The 13,971-nt window shown below is 38.9% G+C and overlaps 1 protein-coding gene across 16 annotated transcripts in view; it reads right to left on the bottom strand.

Moving 5' to 3' along the window:
- The window catches only part of LMO7 (LIM domain 7), a 131,287-nt gene that overhangs the window by 58,219 nt on the left and 59,097 nt on the right, over positions 1 to 13,971 (bottom strand). The gene's annotated exons all lie outside the window — the stretch shown is intronic.

The following is a 13,971-nucleotide window of genomic DNA, read 5'->3' as shown; positions in this document are numbered from 1 at the left end:
AACAGTCTTCATCATCAAGGAAATGCATTTATGGCAGAGTAGGACAGTACACCAGTTTCCTAAGATACTAAAAAATAGCTCATTCTGCCATGTAAGTTATGCAAGCATCATCTTTAGTAACGGAAATCAGTACTATCAAAAGCAGTTCACAAAATAACAAATCAGCCATCTGTTGGACACTGATTTATTGAGAGACACTGATTCAGAACTGCTCCAGTAGTCAGATATTTACTGCTCAGAAAGAAGATAAATATGAAGATTTCTGCCACACTGCATTTAAAGCTGTTCCCTTAGAAAACAGCACATTGAATACATGTAAAAATATGCACCCCAAGCTTTTTTTCAGGTAGGAAAGAATCTGTGGAAGCTTCTGCTAGGGAAAGAAATCCAGAACTGTTGCATGAACTCCAGACAGAATGTCAAACATGCAATTACTTGAAATATAATTAAAAGTAACATAGTTATTACTTAAGGCCCTGAAGGAAAAACCCTGACACAGGATAGGTACATAGGTGAGTATACTTGAACTTTTCTTTGCATAATAAAGTGCCCAACAAAAACTGTGCAATCCTTCAAAAAGGAAAGCCACGAGGAAAAGAATAATAAATTAAAAGCACAGAGATATCATTCTTTGCAAAGAGAAAAAACTGAACTCTCATCTCAAATGCACTCTCCAACTTCCTCGCCTTTTAATTAAAATTGATGAATGCTGATAGCATAGAAATCAACAGATTGGAGTAAACAGGCCATTTAAAACACATAAATGCACACTTAAATTAAGTCTGTGCTGATTTTCAATTTGTAAAATCTCATATGCACTCATTTTGAGTGTCATACCAATTCCCTTAAAAATAAGTTCACTAACGCATTCATGGTTTCAGAGCAGCTTACAGAAATAAAAATTGTTTTTAAATTCTACTTCCTTCACAAAGGTTTTTATTTTTGCTCATTTTAGCTTGCATAGAGGATCCTGTGTTTCATGGGTACAACCAAGGCTTGCCAAAGTTCTTTCACAAGTTGACGACTGGCCAGTGAGCACCACCAGCAGTAACAGGGCTTTATTTGAAACAAAAAGCAACTCCCTTTGAAAAATTAAGCATATAATTATCCAATGAACACAATATCACAGTATTTCTCTCTCAGGTAATTATTAATTTTATTGCAAGCACTAAGATTAGAATGAATTGAAACTTGCTGTATTTAATGAGACAACTTTTTCTGCCCTCTCTCTTCTAGAAGTGTTAAGTTGACCATGTATACCCAGTTTGTCTTATACTCTTCTCTTTGTTCCTGTATCTTGCTGTGTTGACCATCATTTAAAAAAAGAGTCACACACTTTCAAATTCAGGCCATAAACTAATCTCTACCACTAGGGAAAGTACAAGGTAATGTTTTCTAAAAACTACCCATTTTTTTTGTACATAAGGACTGGGGCATTACACACTTTAATAAGCAAATGCATGGAAACCTGTACAGCTACCTTTTGTAATACCATTAAAGACTAACCTTTCATAACTGTCATCTGCTCTCTACTTCAAAGCCTGCACTCTTTGAAGCTGACCTGGTGTTGCTGTTTGTTTTGTGAGTTGCCCAGCAGAGACATCTGAGTAATAGAGAATGAAAACAGCAGGAAAGCATCTTTACTGGGTATCCCAAATTAGCTGAAGAGCTACAGAAGGATATTCCAAATAACAGCAGCAGTGGCACACAGTCTACCTACAAACTAAAAGGAGCTAGAAACCAAGCAGATGCTACCTCCTCTTCATTAACAATAAAAGCAGATTATGATGTTTTTCACAGGTAAAGTAAAAAAAAATAAATTAGGAAAAATCTCAGTGCACTTGTTTTGAAACTGAAGGGAGTCTTCATAATTAAAATTTTGTTAACAAAGAAGTCACATTACCAAGAGTTGAAGGAACCTGAACTAATTAGCTGGAGTACCCTCTTATATGTGGAGGTAGGAAAAACCCTCCAAAGTTTAGTAGTTTTCTTCCACGGTGCTTACTGCTGCTTCCTTTGCTCTTAAGGAGGACAGTCTCTCCTGTGACTGCAGATGCACAAATAACAGTAACATGTTCCATTAAATGTTGAATGCCAAAACCTACATGCAATTAAGCCTGACCAAACAGTTTCTAGAAGCTTGAACATATTTGCTTTCCTGACAAAAATTCTGCAAACAAAAGCTCCTTCTGTAAGTAATGTACACGTGCCTTTGGTACACGTCCATCAAAAAGATTCCTGCCCTGGGAGATGAAAGCAGGCTTCTTCTCTCTCTCCCCTGTCTGACTGATCAGGCAGTAACAAGTCATTCTTAAATGATGGGAACTCCACAAACACATTCCTGGGCAACAGGTGACAAGAAGAAATTTTGAGTGTTCACTGCTTCTCCATCTCTCCTGAACCCTAACTGAGATAGAATCATAAAATTGTTTAGGTTAGAAAAGGCCTTTAAGATCATCGAGTCTGACCATTAACCCAGCACTTCTAAGTTCACCACTAAAGTGCCACATCTACAAGTCTTGTAAGAACCTCCAAGGATGGTAACTCTACCACTGCCCTGGACAGTCTGTTCCAATGCTTCAAGTGTTTAATTGAAGAAAAATTTTCTAAACCTCAATTCTGAACCACACAATTGGTTGGCCATATGTCACAACTGGAGGTCATTTCTTCCTGGCCTGTCACTTGTTACTTTGGAGAAGAGGCTGACCCCCACCTGGCAGTTGTGGAGAACAGTAAGGTCCCCACTGAGCCTCCTTTTCTCCAGGCTAAACATCCCCAGCTCCCTCAGCTGCTCCTTATCACACCTGTGCTCCAGACCCTTTACCAGCTCCATTGCCCTTCTCTGGCCACACTCCAGCACCTCAGTGTCTGTCCTGCAGTGAGGGGCCCAAAACTGAACACAGGATTTGAGGTGTGGCCTCACCAGTGCTGAGTACAGGGGCACAATCACCGCCTGGTCCTGCTGGCCACACTCTTGCTGACACAGGCCAGGATGCCACTGGCCTTCTTGGCCACCTGGGCACACGCTGGCTCATGCTCAGCTGGCTGTCAACCAGCACCCCCTTGTCCTTTTCCGCTGGGCAGCTTTCCAGCTACTATTCCCCAAGCATCGAATGCTGAGACCCAAGAGCAGGACCTGGCACTTCACCTTGTTGAACCTCATCCAACTGGCCTGTCCCATCCATCCAGCCTGTCCAGATCCCTCTATAGAGTCTTGCTATCCTCCACAGATCAATGTTTCTGCCCAGATTGGTGACATCTGCAAACTGACTGAGGGCACAACTTCCCTTCCCCCACCCCCCTTGTCTGCCCTTTCACTGCAGTGCCCCATTGTGTAAACACTCTTTCTGAGAAAACCAACTTCTAGTCCTTCATTCCAGCTTTTCTCCTGATAAAACTCACATAGTTCATTAAAGGAAGGAATTTTAGCAAGCAACTTTGGCCCACACCTGACACAGCACAGGCACAGAGCACCTGCCTTAGCCCTCCTGTGCCGGCAGCCCTGTGCACACTGAGAGCAGCTGCTGGGCCACCCATTGCTCACATGGCACCCAAGCAAGCAGAACTCAAGCACTCAGACTCATCCTATTCGGTGTCACCATTCCCTTGATTTGTAGATTTAAGTCTTATCCTAGCAATGAAACAAACAATACTGAGCAAAAAATAGAAGTCATTTACAAATGCAGTCCTGTCATTTCAGTGTGATCACGATGCCAGACTGAGTGCATTACCTGGATAACCAGGGATTTCTGTATAAGTTATTTATCTAACTAGCTTGTCGAATACATTCACAAATAATTCAAGCTGCATTAGAGAAAACAGAATTGAACTAAGGACTTTGCTTGCAGCTCTACAAGGAACACACTTCAGAAAGACAAAATGTTGTTTATAAAAAGAAAATTATCCTTTTGCAAGAGATTCTCTTCCTCTTGAGGGAATAAAAATATCACAGTGAAACGGCAAATACTACTAAACCACCAGCACTAAGTGACTTTTGTATGATTTCCCAACAGCAGCCAACATTCAATACCAGAGGCAAGCTCAGATTTCAAAGAATAAAATGTTCTGCACAGAGAGAGAGGGTTTTGCAGGACAAGTGGAGTATCATTACCAATGCATCTTATGCTGTGCTTATTCAGCCTGTGTGGGTGTGCCTTCTACATAACCATCTGATGTGTGATTTTACAGTTACACTTCCCATGCCAATATCAGTAACAAAACCTCTTAAATTAACTGATCTTCTGAGAGCAAAAGTAGCTTTAAAGCAACTATACTGAATATAGCATAGGCAAATACATGTACCAGCTTATTTCAACAGACTTTCAGCCATTCTTATTCATTATTCTTCTGAAGCTTTTCATGTAACTTCCAATGGCTTAATGAAAAACTGTCATATGTTAAATTGCTAATAATTAATTATAACATTTTTTCCCTGTGATTGTACAAACTGGTCACATACAGAATACTGGTCTGGATTAAGAGATCTACCATGATTTTATTCATCTTTTCAGATAGCTTTACATACAATGTTCCACATTTGCTAAAGCTTAACAATAGCAGATTTCTTGACTGATTTATCAAATCAAATTAATTCCTTCCATAAGATTTGTGTTTGATTTTTTCCTTAGTTTTGCTTCTTGGAGTTTTCCACAGAGCTACAGAAGTTAAAAGCAGCTTTCACTGTAGGCAACCTTTCCAAAACCACACACAGGAACATCCACATGGGGCCAGATCAAAAAACTGTATCAAGCCCAAGATCTCATCCTCCCATGTAATCCCAAGTGGCTGCCTAAGGAAAAGCAAAAATAGACAGGAAAGATGCTTCTCCCTTGTGGACTCTCTAAGCTAGATGTGGTTTCCATACACTAAGTAACTTTTAAAAGATTTCCCTTCTTTAAACTTCTCCACTATACCTTGAATGCAAGTAAACTTTGATTATTCACATCATCTGTTGGCAAGGAAGCCTACTTCCCCTTCATTGATTATTCATATAGCATGGCACGCAGTGACCAGTTGAATCACTTGTCTACACCATCTACTAGGGGTTTTTTTTTTTGTTTATTTGTTTGTTTTAAGCTTGCAACTTTGTCCAGCTCTGCCCTGCATCCATCACCTCTCATTCAGGGCTCTCAGTGTGCTTAACTAAGCCTGCAGGGGAAGCTATTCCTATTTCTAGTCCAAGAAATGCCATGAGGGTGAAGATATTCCAGTTCCACAGATCTGCTTTTGGGGGAATTTGGCCAAGTGAGAAAGTGAGAAGAGGGAAAATGATCCAAGCTCAAATCTTCATGTGGTATTACACCACCAGCAAATGCCAGATTAACCACAGCAACGCAGTACAGTACAATTGGTTTTCCTATTCCTAATAATTGTTTCTGGAATAAGGTTGGGTCCTTTTCTTTTTCTTTTCTTTTTTTTTTAATTTTGGTGGGGTTTTTTGTTTGTTTTTGTGTCATTGGTTGTACTTTTGTTTGTTTGGGTTTTTTTGACTGGCACTGAACACTGCCTTCACAAAACCTCTTACCCCTTTATCTCAGGCCTGAGCAGTATTAGCTATTCCAGAACTCATCATTTCATACACAAAACCGAAATTTGTTCTGATTTTTTTGTTCTCATTAAAGTAACCCAAATTTCCTTCTATTTTTTACATAAAAAGAACACAGTTTATGACAAAAATAACCTAAAAACTACTACTAAAAGCTGCTTACAGGAGTAGTTAACAGTGGTATACTTGGACAGATTAGGATTCAGTTGTGGAATTGTACAGTAATTCTTTAACTGCACAGATCCGCGTTGAAAATACATGACAGCTTCAAGTCAAACCACACATAAATAAACTGCCTTCTGTTAGCTCAGGAATTTTTAGCTAGTGCTTTACCAAGTACATCCCTCACCCCCGAAAATTATCACAGTTGAGGGCATCATGCAACATCAGGTCACAGAGTTAAAAAGAATACATTACTGCATCATAAATCTAACAAGCGTATTTCAGTGGTTATTCACAGGGAACAAGTGGCTGTCTGTAATTTAATAGCCTTTGCAAGAGCAGAAGTATTTTGAACTTGGACTCCCTTTCCCCGCCCCAGTTAAATATTTTATCATATAATGCACTGGAATCCACGTCAGTTGATGCATATCTGTACATACTGGGTTCAAAGGTGTGTGCGTGTTTACATTTGCAGGACATTTTTTTCTGGAAGGGAAAGGAAAGAGGAAATATCATCAGCATTAGTCAACCTTCTTACTCTAGTCCCAGAAACCAGCTACAGCAGCTTTCAAAATTTTGCTTTCTGAGTCAGGTTCTGATACCACACTCCCTCCCCGGGCAGACAGAATTGTAGGGAGGGGATACATATGCTGGAGGGCAGGGCTGTTGGGAGGACTGGCTCTTCAGGAACCTCATATGACATCCAATAAGCACAAAGTCCAAGTCCTGCCCCATGGATGGACCTAATTCCTGTAACTGCAGAGTGGGGTGGAGAGCTGGGCCTGGCAGTCCTGCTGGGCAAACCTCAGCCAGCAGTGAGTTCTGGCAATACCGGCCAACAGCACCCAGGGCTGAATGAGATGGGCATGGGTGTGCAAAGTGGAGCACAGCCAGAAGGCTGACAGACCCTGTCACTCCCCCTTTGCTCAGCACTTATTATTCCACCTCTGTAATGCTGCTGTCTCCAGTCTGCTGTCTCACATTACAGGAAAGACATTGATAAACTGGAGCAAATTGAGTGGAGATCCTGAGCTTGATCATCTAGCTTGTTCAGCCTGGAGAACAGTTCCCCTGTTGGGTTTTCTTTTGTTTTTGTTGTTGGGGTTTTTTTCCTTTTGTTTCTCAAAGACAACAGATCTCTATCATTTAAAAGAAACATGCCTTTGTGTTGTTAAGCTTGGCTGCTATCTAGGGCTCTTGATTTCTAACCCTCCACCCCTTCTTATCATCTAACCATGTGGTGAGACATTATTTTGTTTAATTGGTTTCAGTGACGGCATGAAAACAACCCTGTAGCTCTCTGGAAATGCAGTTTATATGAATATTTGAAATTATTATTTCATTGCCAATTGCATTCTGTAACATTCACAGCAAAAAAACAAAACAAAAAAAAAAACAAAAAAAAACAACAAAACATTAATGTCACTTTAAAGGATACAATAAGTGCTCCAATTAAGCAGTAATAATAATTAGAACTGAAAGGAATAAAAATGGCCAGAATAGAGTTTTGCATGAAGTATGATCAAAACCTGTCAATACACTGTTCAGCTTTACTTTCTCTATTTACAGAGTTTGGTTAACTGGCAAACTCCTGTATCCATGGAAAACTTCAAGAAGTCAGCTTCCCCCACTATTTAAATATAGCAGCTTTTCCTGTTGAGTTGCCTGCAGAAAAACTAACTGAACTTCAGCAATTTAGCAGTAAAATACAATTTAGAATAATACAACAGTGAACTTGCATACATGTTTCTGTGTAATTGATAGAAAAAGAATAAGCTTATGTTAAGTCATTTAATTTCCAACATCAAACACAAACACTTTTTTTGTATGGAGGAAAAAAGAGCTACCACCAAAAAATTATCTTTACCTTCTTTTGTAAGGTACTCACTGCTACTCATCAAAAATGCTGTCTTCCCTCTCATGCATTGTTTTATAAACTGCATTTAATCCTGGGGAGTTAGGGGATTAAAATGAATACAGGTATTTAAGATTTAGATGTATTCCCATGGGAATCCTAAAATGCTAGAGACACTTCTGTTAATACAAACAAACATTGAAAAGGCATAAAGGCCTTCAGTAATAATGGTTTCATAGCTACTCCCCCCCCCCCCCCCCCCCCCTCATCCCCCCCCCCCCCCCCCCCCCCAAAGTTATCCCAGAGACACTTTTGAAATGCAATAGGATCAAATATGACAACTTTTACCAAACCAATGCAATTCAGCAGAAAGCTACTGCAATCTTCTTCAGGGAATTATTAATTTCTGTAGAAGACCTACCTGAATTCAAGTCTGTGGATCTGTGTCACTAGAGATACTTGAATTGCTTTTGATACAACTAACACAGACTACATGTATTGTTACTCCGAATTGTTGAAACTCCTCCTGTACACATGTAGGTACAGGGACAGAACTCCAGAGTTCTTCATTCTTAGAGCAGAATCATCTTCACAAAAAAGCAAACACTATCAAAAGTATAATCTGATAAAGGAAGTGTAAATTATTAACTTTTAAATTACTCAACAGCAAAAGTGATCTGTCTCCAATGTTATTGATAATGACCAGAAAATAAAGCAGACAGATTAAATAGCACCACACCTAACATTTTACAGACTTTAAACCTAAGAATTGGAGGTAAATTTCTAGCAGGTATGGTCCAAAGTCCGGAACATATTTTATTGCCTACAACGTTTTTACTGGAATGATTTACAGTTTGACCAGATTAGTGACATGAGCATGAATATTTTACACTTAAGCACATCAGTTTCGCAAGACTGAAGAAAACCAATTTTTTCTTTATCTCTGCATAATTTTCCTAAGTACTAAGAGAAGTAAAACATGCAAAATGACTGATCTTGAAATTAGTTATATAATTTAAAAAAATAGCAATTTCAAGATTTAGAATATAGCTATACCCAGGAAGTAAATACATTTCTTTGACAATACCCATAGCAAATACAGAATTTACACATTTACAAAGTTGTAGAAACATTTCTAGAGTCAATCTGAAGTGCTGAACTTTTCCACTTCAAGGGAACTGTCACTAGGAAACTTAGTTACCACAATAAAGGCATATTACAACCATATGTGTAAAAATGTTATTTCCCTGAATATAAACGGGGGAAAGCTGCATCCATTGTCCTTATTAAATTTTGGTTAAATGGTTTGCATTTCAGTTTTCAAGACCCACAAAAAGCTGTCTCATTTGTTTCACCTCAGCTTGAATTCAAAGACAGTTTCTACAATGCTCATCTTTTGGGATTATTGGCTCTTCAGTCACATAGGTATAAGCAAGAGAATTTAAGCAGATACAAGTTCTGGTCCAATCATTTTCATACTTCATGCACTGAAGCACTTGGCTTTCATCCATCTCACCACTTTCTATTCGAGCAAAATAAAAAGGCAGGAAAGGGTGGTTCTATGCTGTGTGAGTGTTTTGAGTTGGAGTTTTTTTATTTAGAGGTCAAATTAGAAAATAAGTTTTTCAACTCATTAAAATGCATGTTTCTTGGAAAAATCAGCACAGCAAGTTCAGGTTCAGCTCTATCATACTCTTACTGCAAGCATTCAATTCTTGAGGAAAAAAATTTTCAAGATGATATAGTAACTAAGCAAATAGATATGAAAGAAGATCACAAATTCAGTATTACCAACAGAAAACACCAGCTCTGAACTATCTGTCTACAAATTGATCTGCATTCTGTCTCCTTTCATTGTTGTTTTTGAGATTGGTTTGGGGTCTTGTTTGGTTGGTGTTTTAAGTATCCATTTTCAGGGTATTTAACTATATCTCCTTTGAGCAAAATACGACAGCTCTTCCTGAAGGGCAAAACAAGTCCCAAAAGAGTCTCATCATCACACCTCAAGCTTTGAGGTAGCTGATTTGCCAGTTTAAAGAGTTGAGTGATACTGGTAAAGCAAACCTAAAAAATTTCTCCAAAGACTGAGATGTGGTATTGGTTTTACAATTAAAGCTCTCAAAAAATTTCCAAAGAGCCTTGACAACACTTTTCCACTCAAAAAGATAATCTTTTCAGGAATTTCTGTGTAGATTGCTTTCTTCAGTGGTCTGCCCAACAGTGCTAACATTCATCCCATAGAATATAAATTTCACTTTGCCATTGTTTACCCTGAAAAAAAAGCACCCTGAGCAGGAAACAGAAGTGGAATCAGGAAATGCAGCATATTCCCCAGGACTAGAGAGGAAGAACATTCAAGTCATAAGAAACATCCACTACTATTAAAAATAATATTTTTTAATTCAATATCTACTATATCAGGAAATAGTGTACAGCTACTTCCTACCACAAAACCAGTAATTTGCACTGGCCATATTGTAATTTAAATTACAGGCTAAAGAAGATAGGTACTAGAGGGCACTGTGTTTAGCTTAACTCACTGCTAGAAGGCTTCCCTTCTGACAATCCCTAAAAGGAGAAGGTTTCTTAATAAGACACAATAGCTGTGATATGCAAAATAGTCATTCTATACATATGCTTAAAATACTTAAGGTTGGTATACTAGTTCACTCTTATATAATCAGAAGAGCACCCCATGAAATATATCCTGCTCCAAATGGAACAACAGGTGCAGAATATGTCCTTACAGCCATACCACACAGCAACTATTTAATTTTCTCAGGTTTTATTTGGAAAGCATCTATTCTCTGAACCACTTTTTTGGGTGGCATTTTAAATTCAGAAAGTGTTATCTCTGAACTGAAATAGAGAGCCTGTCTCAAAAGCTCAGCTGAAATGCAGGAACACAAGGATGAACATGCATGTAACAGTTGTCACCTCTCTCCAGTTGGCTTTAGTTATATAGAGCTTTATGTTACAGAAAGCATGGCATTTTAATTTTTCCAGGATTGCTTTTTGTTTAGGAATTCATGAAAAAAAATATGCTAAAGAAACTTTAAATGGATTAAGTTAAAAACTACCCAAAATTTTGAAATGCCAGGGCCAAAGTCATAGGTCTGTTATTTCATCTCATGTATGCACTTAGTCCCACTTCAGCAAAACTTCTCCAACAGGGTTTTCTGTTTGCTTTATAGAATTAACATATTACAAAATTGATATTGAATATGTGGAAAAAGTGCAGGCCAGCAAAAAGATGAAGGCCCTATCCAAATACCAGGTTCTGCAAGGTGATGAGATACTTCAATCTATCTTGGGAAAAGAATCACAGAATGGTTTGGGTTGTTAGGATCATCTAGTTCCAACCCTTCTGCTCTGGGCAGGGACACCTTCCGCACCAGACCAGATTGCTCAAAGCCCTATCCAATCTGGCCTCAAACACTTCCAGGGGTGGGGCATCCACAGCTCCATCTATTCCAGTGCCACTCCACCCTCACATTGAAGAATTTCTTCCTAATATCTAAAACTAAACCCAACCTATTCCAGTTTAAACTATTACCCCTTGTCTCATCTTACGCGTTTTTGTGACAAGTCCCTCTCCATCTTTCTTTTAAACCCCTTTTAGGTGCAGGAAGGTCTCCTTGGAGCCTTCCCTTCTTCAGGCTGAACAACCCCAGCTCTCTCAGCCTGTCTTCATAGAAGAAGCGCTCCCTGCTCACCTCCATGGCCCTCCTCCCGAGTCACTCCAGCAGGTCCACATACTTCCTGTGGTGGGTGCCTGAGAGCTGGACACAGTGCTCCAGGCAGGGCCTCAGTTTTTAGTTTTATTCAAGACATACTCTAAATATAACAATGTAGTAATAATATTAGTGGCAGCCAAGTATTTTAGTTTGCCCCATTATTGAAAAAAGAAATTAGTATGGTAAAACTTCAACATCAGAAGTCAGGGCTGTGGTAGCTTTTAAAAAGTTTTCTATTTTGCAGTAAATTTTCTTTTTTTTCTTAGTTTAATATTTTACTATAACGCACCTTTTTTAAAATTTAGTATTAGAATTTAAGTATATTCTTCAACTGGAGATCTCATTTTACAGAATTATACATTTTTTCATGCAAAAGAATTAATTTGCTTCAAAGACAAATTTGAACTTACACTCTCAGCATTCAGGCTGCCTCCTTTAAAACCAATAATTGAGATAACAAACTCCATCAGAATTGATGCTTGGCATCTGCCTATGTCAACTCTCCCTTATAACTCCATGGCATGATTTTATTAAGAACCCTTCCACAGCTGGGAACAACTGGGTGTGTCACCCCTAAAGAGCTGGGTGAGGAAGTGCTTAACATTTTTAAATAGTAACCGTGCTGACAACTGAGAGTCACTAAGCTTGTATTACATTCTTACTTTAACAGAACCAAAATAAATCAAATGAAGCATTAAGACAATCTTGCATTAGTACAAATAAATTTAAAAAACCTTCACTAACTGCTTTGTTGTAAAACATCTCCAAATAGAAATAATAAAACACTACGGCAAGAAACAAAAATCAAATATGCCAAAAGAACTGAAGAGGGACACACATGCATTTACACAAATAACTAGCCACTGAACAAGATGATATGCACATGACTGCCAAACAGGGTATGTGAGGAGTGAGTCCATCTGGATGATCCGTCTTGGAACACATGACATATAACTCTACTATACCACTGAGCAATAACTTCTGCAGATTTACAGAAAGACTGAACTATAAATCTCAGACATTAATCCACACTCCCATTTTCACTGACAGAAAAGAAATCATCCATGCCAGGACTATTTTTCCACACCACCCAACTACTAATCTTGCTGATCTGGCAAAGCATAAAGTTTGCAAGGGTTGGAGCAGCAACCAGTAATTTTAGCCAGCCTCTTTCACACAAACTTCTAAACAATAAAATTTTAAGGAGCTTTTTCTTTGCAAAAAGGATAATCACATAATCACTTGGAACTGAAAGTCTGGGTATGTAAGAGGATTCTTGCTTCTCTTGTCCCAGATTACTTCTAGTAATTATAGAGGAGGGTTTCACATCATGCCTGTGCATCATCTCAGTTACAAGAGAAAACAAAATACAAGTGAAAGTTGTAGCCTCCTCACCAGATAGAAAGATTATTTTCTTGGAACAGATTCTGTTCATGAGGAACTGAGGGTCTTGACCTTAACTCAGGTGACACAAGAACACTGCACCACATTAGATTTTAGTAACTCTGAACAGCTTTGCGGTGGTGCTCATCAGACAGAGTGCTGTCAGCAAAGGTACGGCAAAAGGCAGCAAGCACACTCAGAAATAAAGTACAAGGAGGAAATAACTCTTCCTGTTGGGAAGGGGGGCCTGCCCAGCTGGCACAGGATGGCAGCCTGAGATGGCAACAGCCTGAGCGCGTATGACTTCCCACAAGGTAAAAAGGAGACAGCACAGGTAACTGCCAGGGAGCACAGACAGGAGAAGCACATGGAACACCACTTCACAGAGCTCATCCATTTCTAAAGGGAGGTGTTCCTCCTGAGGACCTGCCCACCTCCTGAGGTGACAGATCAATTGAACACGTGTAACAGGGACAGAGATGCAACCTCCCAGACAATGTGAAAGACTGGTTTTGCTCTTACATAAGACGACAACTCTTGTGTCCTCTTTAGCAGCAGCAGCAGATCCACCCTTTTAATGGCACCTTCCTCTGACCAATTTTCAACATCCAAGGCAAATCAAGCACCTTGTCATACCTGACAGTACATGCATGTCCTACCAGCACCCTGTTCTCTGCCACCCCAGCCTGTTAAGCTGACTTTTCTAAGCAACAGTTTATTTAATCTATTTTGGATAGATAAAAAAACCTGAGCTAACAGTGGTGCAACAGCACAACACAGCAGTTCTCTTGCGGTGTCAAAACACACACTGCTTCAGGCACACGTTAATGTTATCCCATACAACATATCACAGCTGCTTTAAGATGTGGGCAGTTAGCCTCAGGTGATAGCAGCAAAATGAATTTGCTTAGGAATGTTAGAAATCCAAAAGTTAAATGCAATCTTTTGAGTAAGTCAGCAGATGAAAAGTTTTACTTCTTGGTGACAATTATTTACTTCTAATTATGAAACTAGAGTTAACAGAGGATAACAAAAGCAATACATGAAATAATACCCCTTTTTCTGAAGCCTGGCATCCTACAAGTTTTGAAGACATTTGTAATTCATCTTGAATGTATGAAACTACTTATTTCTACTAAATAATAAAAAGACACATCAGATAAAATTCCTGATCAGACAGCATTTCTCCCCTGACACAAATATAAATCTCTCTGAAAATCCTCTGAAGAATAGCTTGCCCTCTGGGTAATAAAATTATTTCTATAATTAAGTTTTCAATGGAGAGAGTT

The sequence above is a fragment of the Onychostruthus taczanowskii genome, unplaced genomic scaffold (assembly GCF_017590055.1).
Source record: "Onychostruthus taczanowskii isolate IOZ18803 unplaced genomic scaffold, ASM1759005v1 scaffold62, whole genome shotgun sequence".
Taxonomy (NCBI): domain Eukaryota; kingdom Metazoa; phylum Chordata; class Aves; order Passeriformes; family Passeridae; genus Onychostruthus; species Onychostruthus taczanowskii.
Note: the sequence above shows the minus strand (reverse complement) of the source record. Positions and strands in the feature narration are given on the sequence as shown.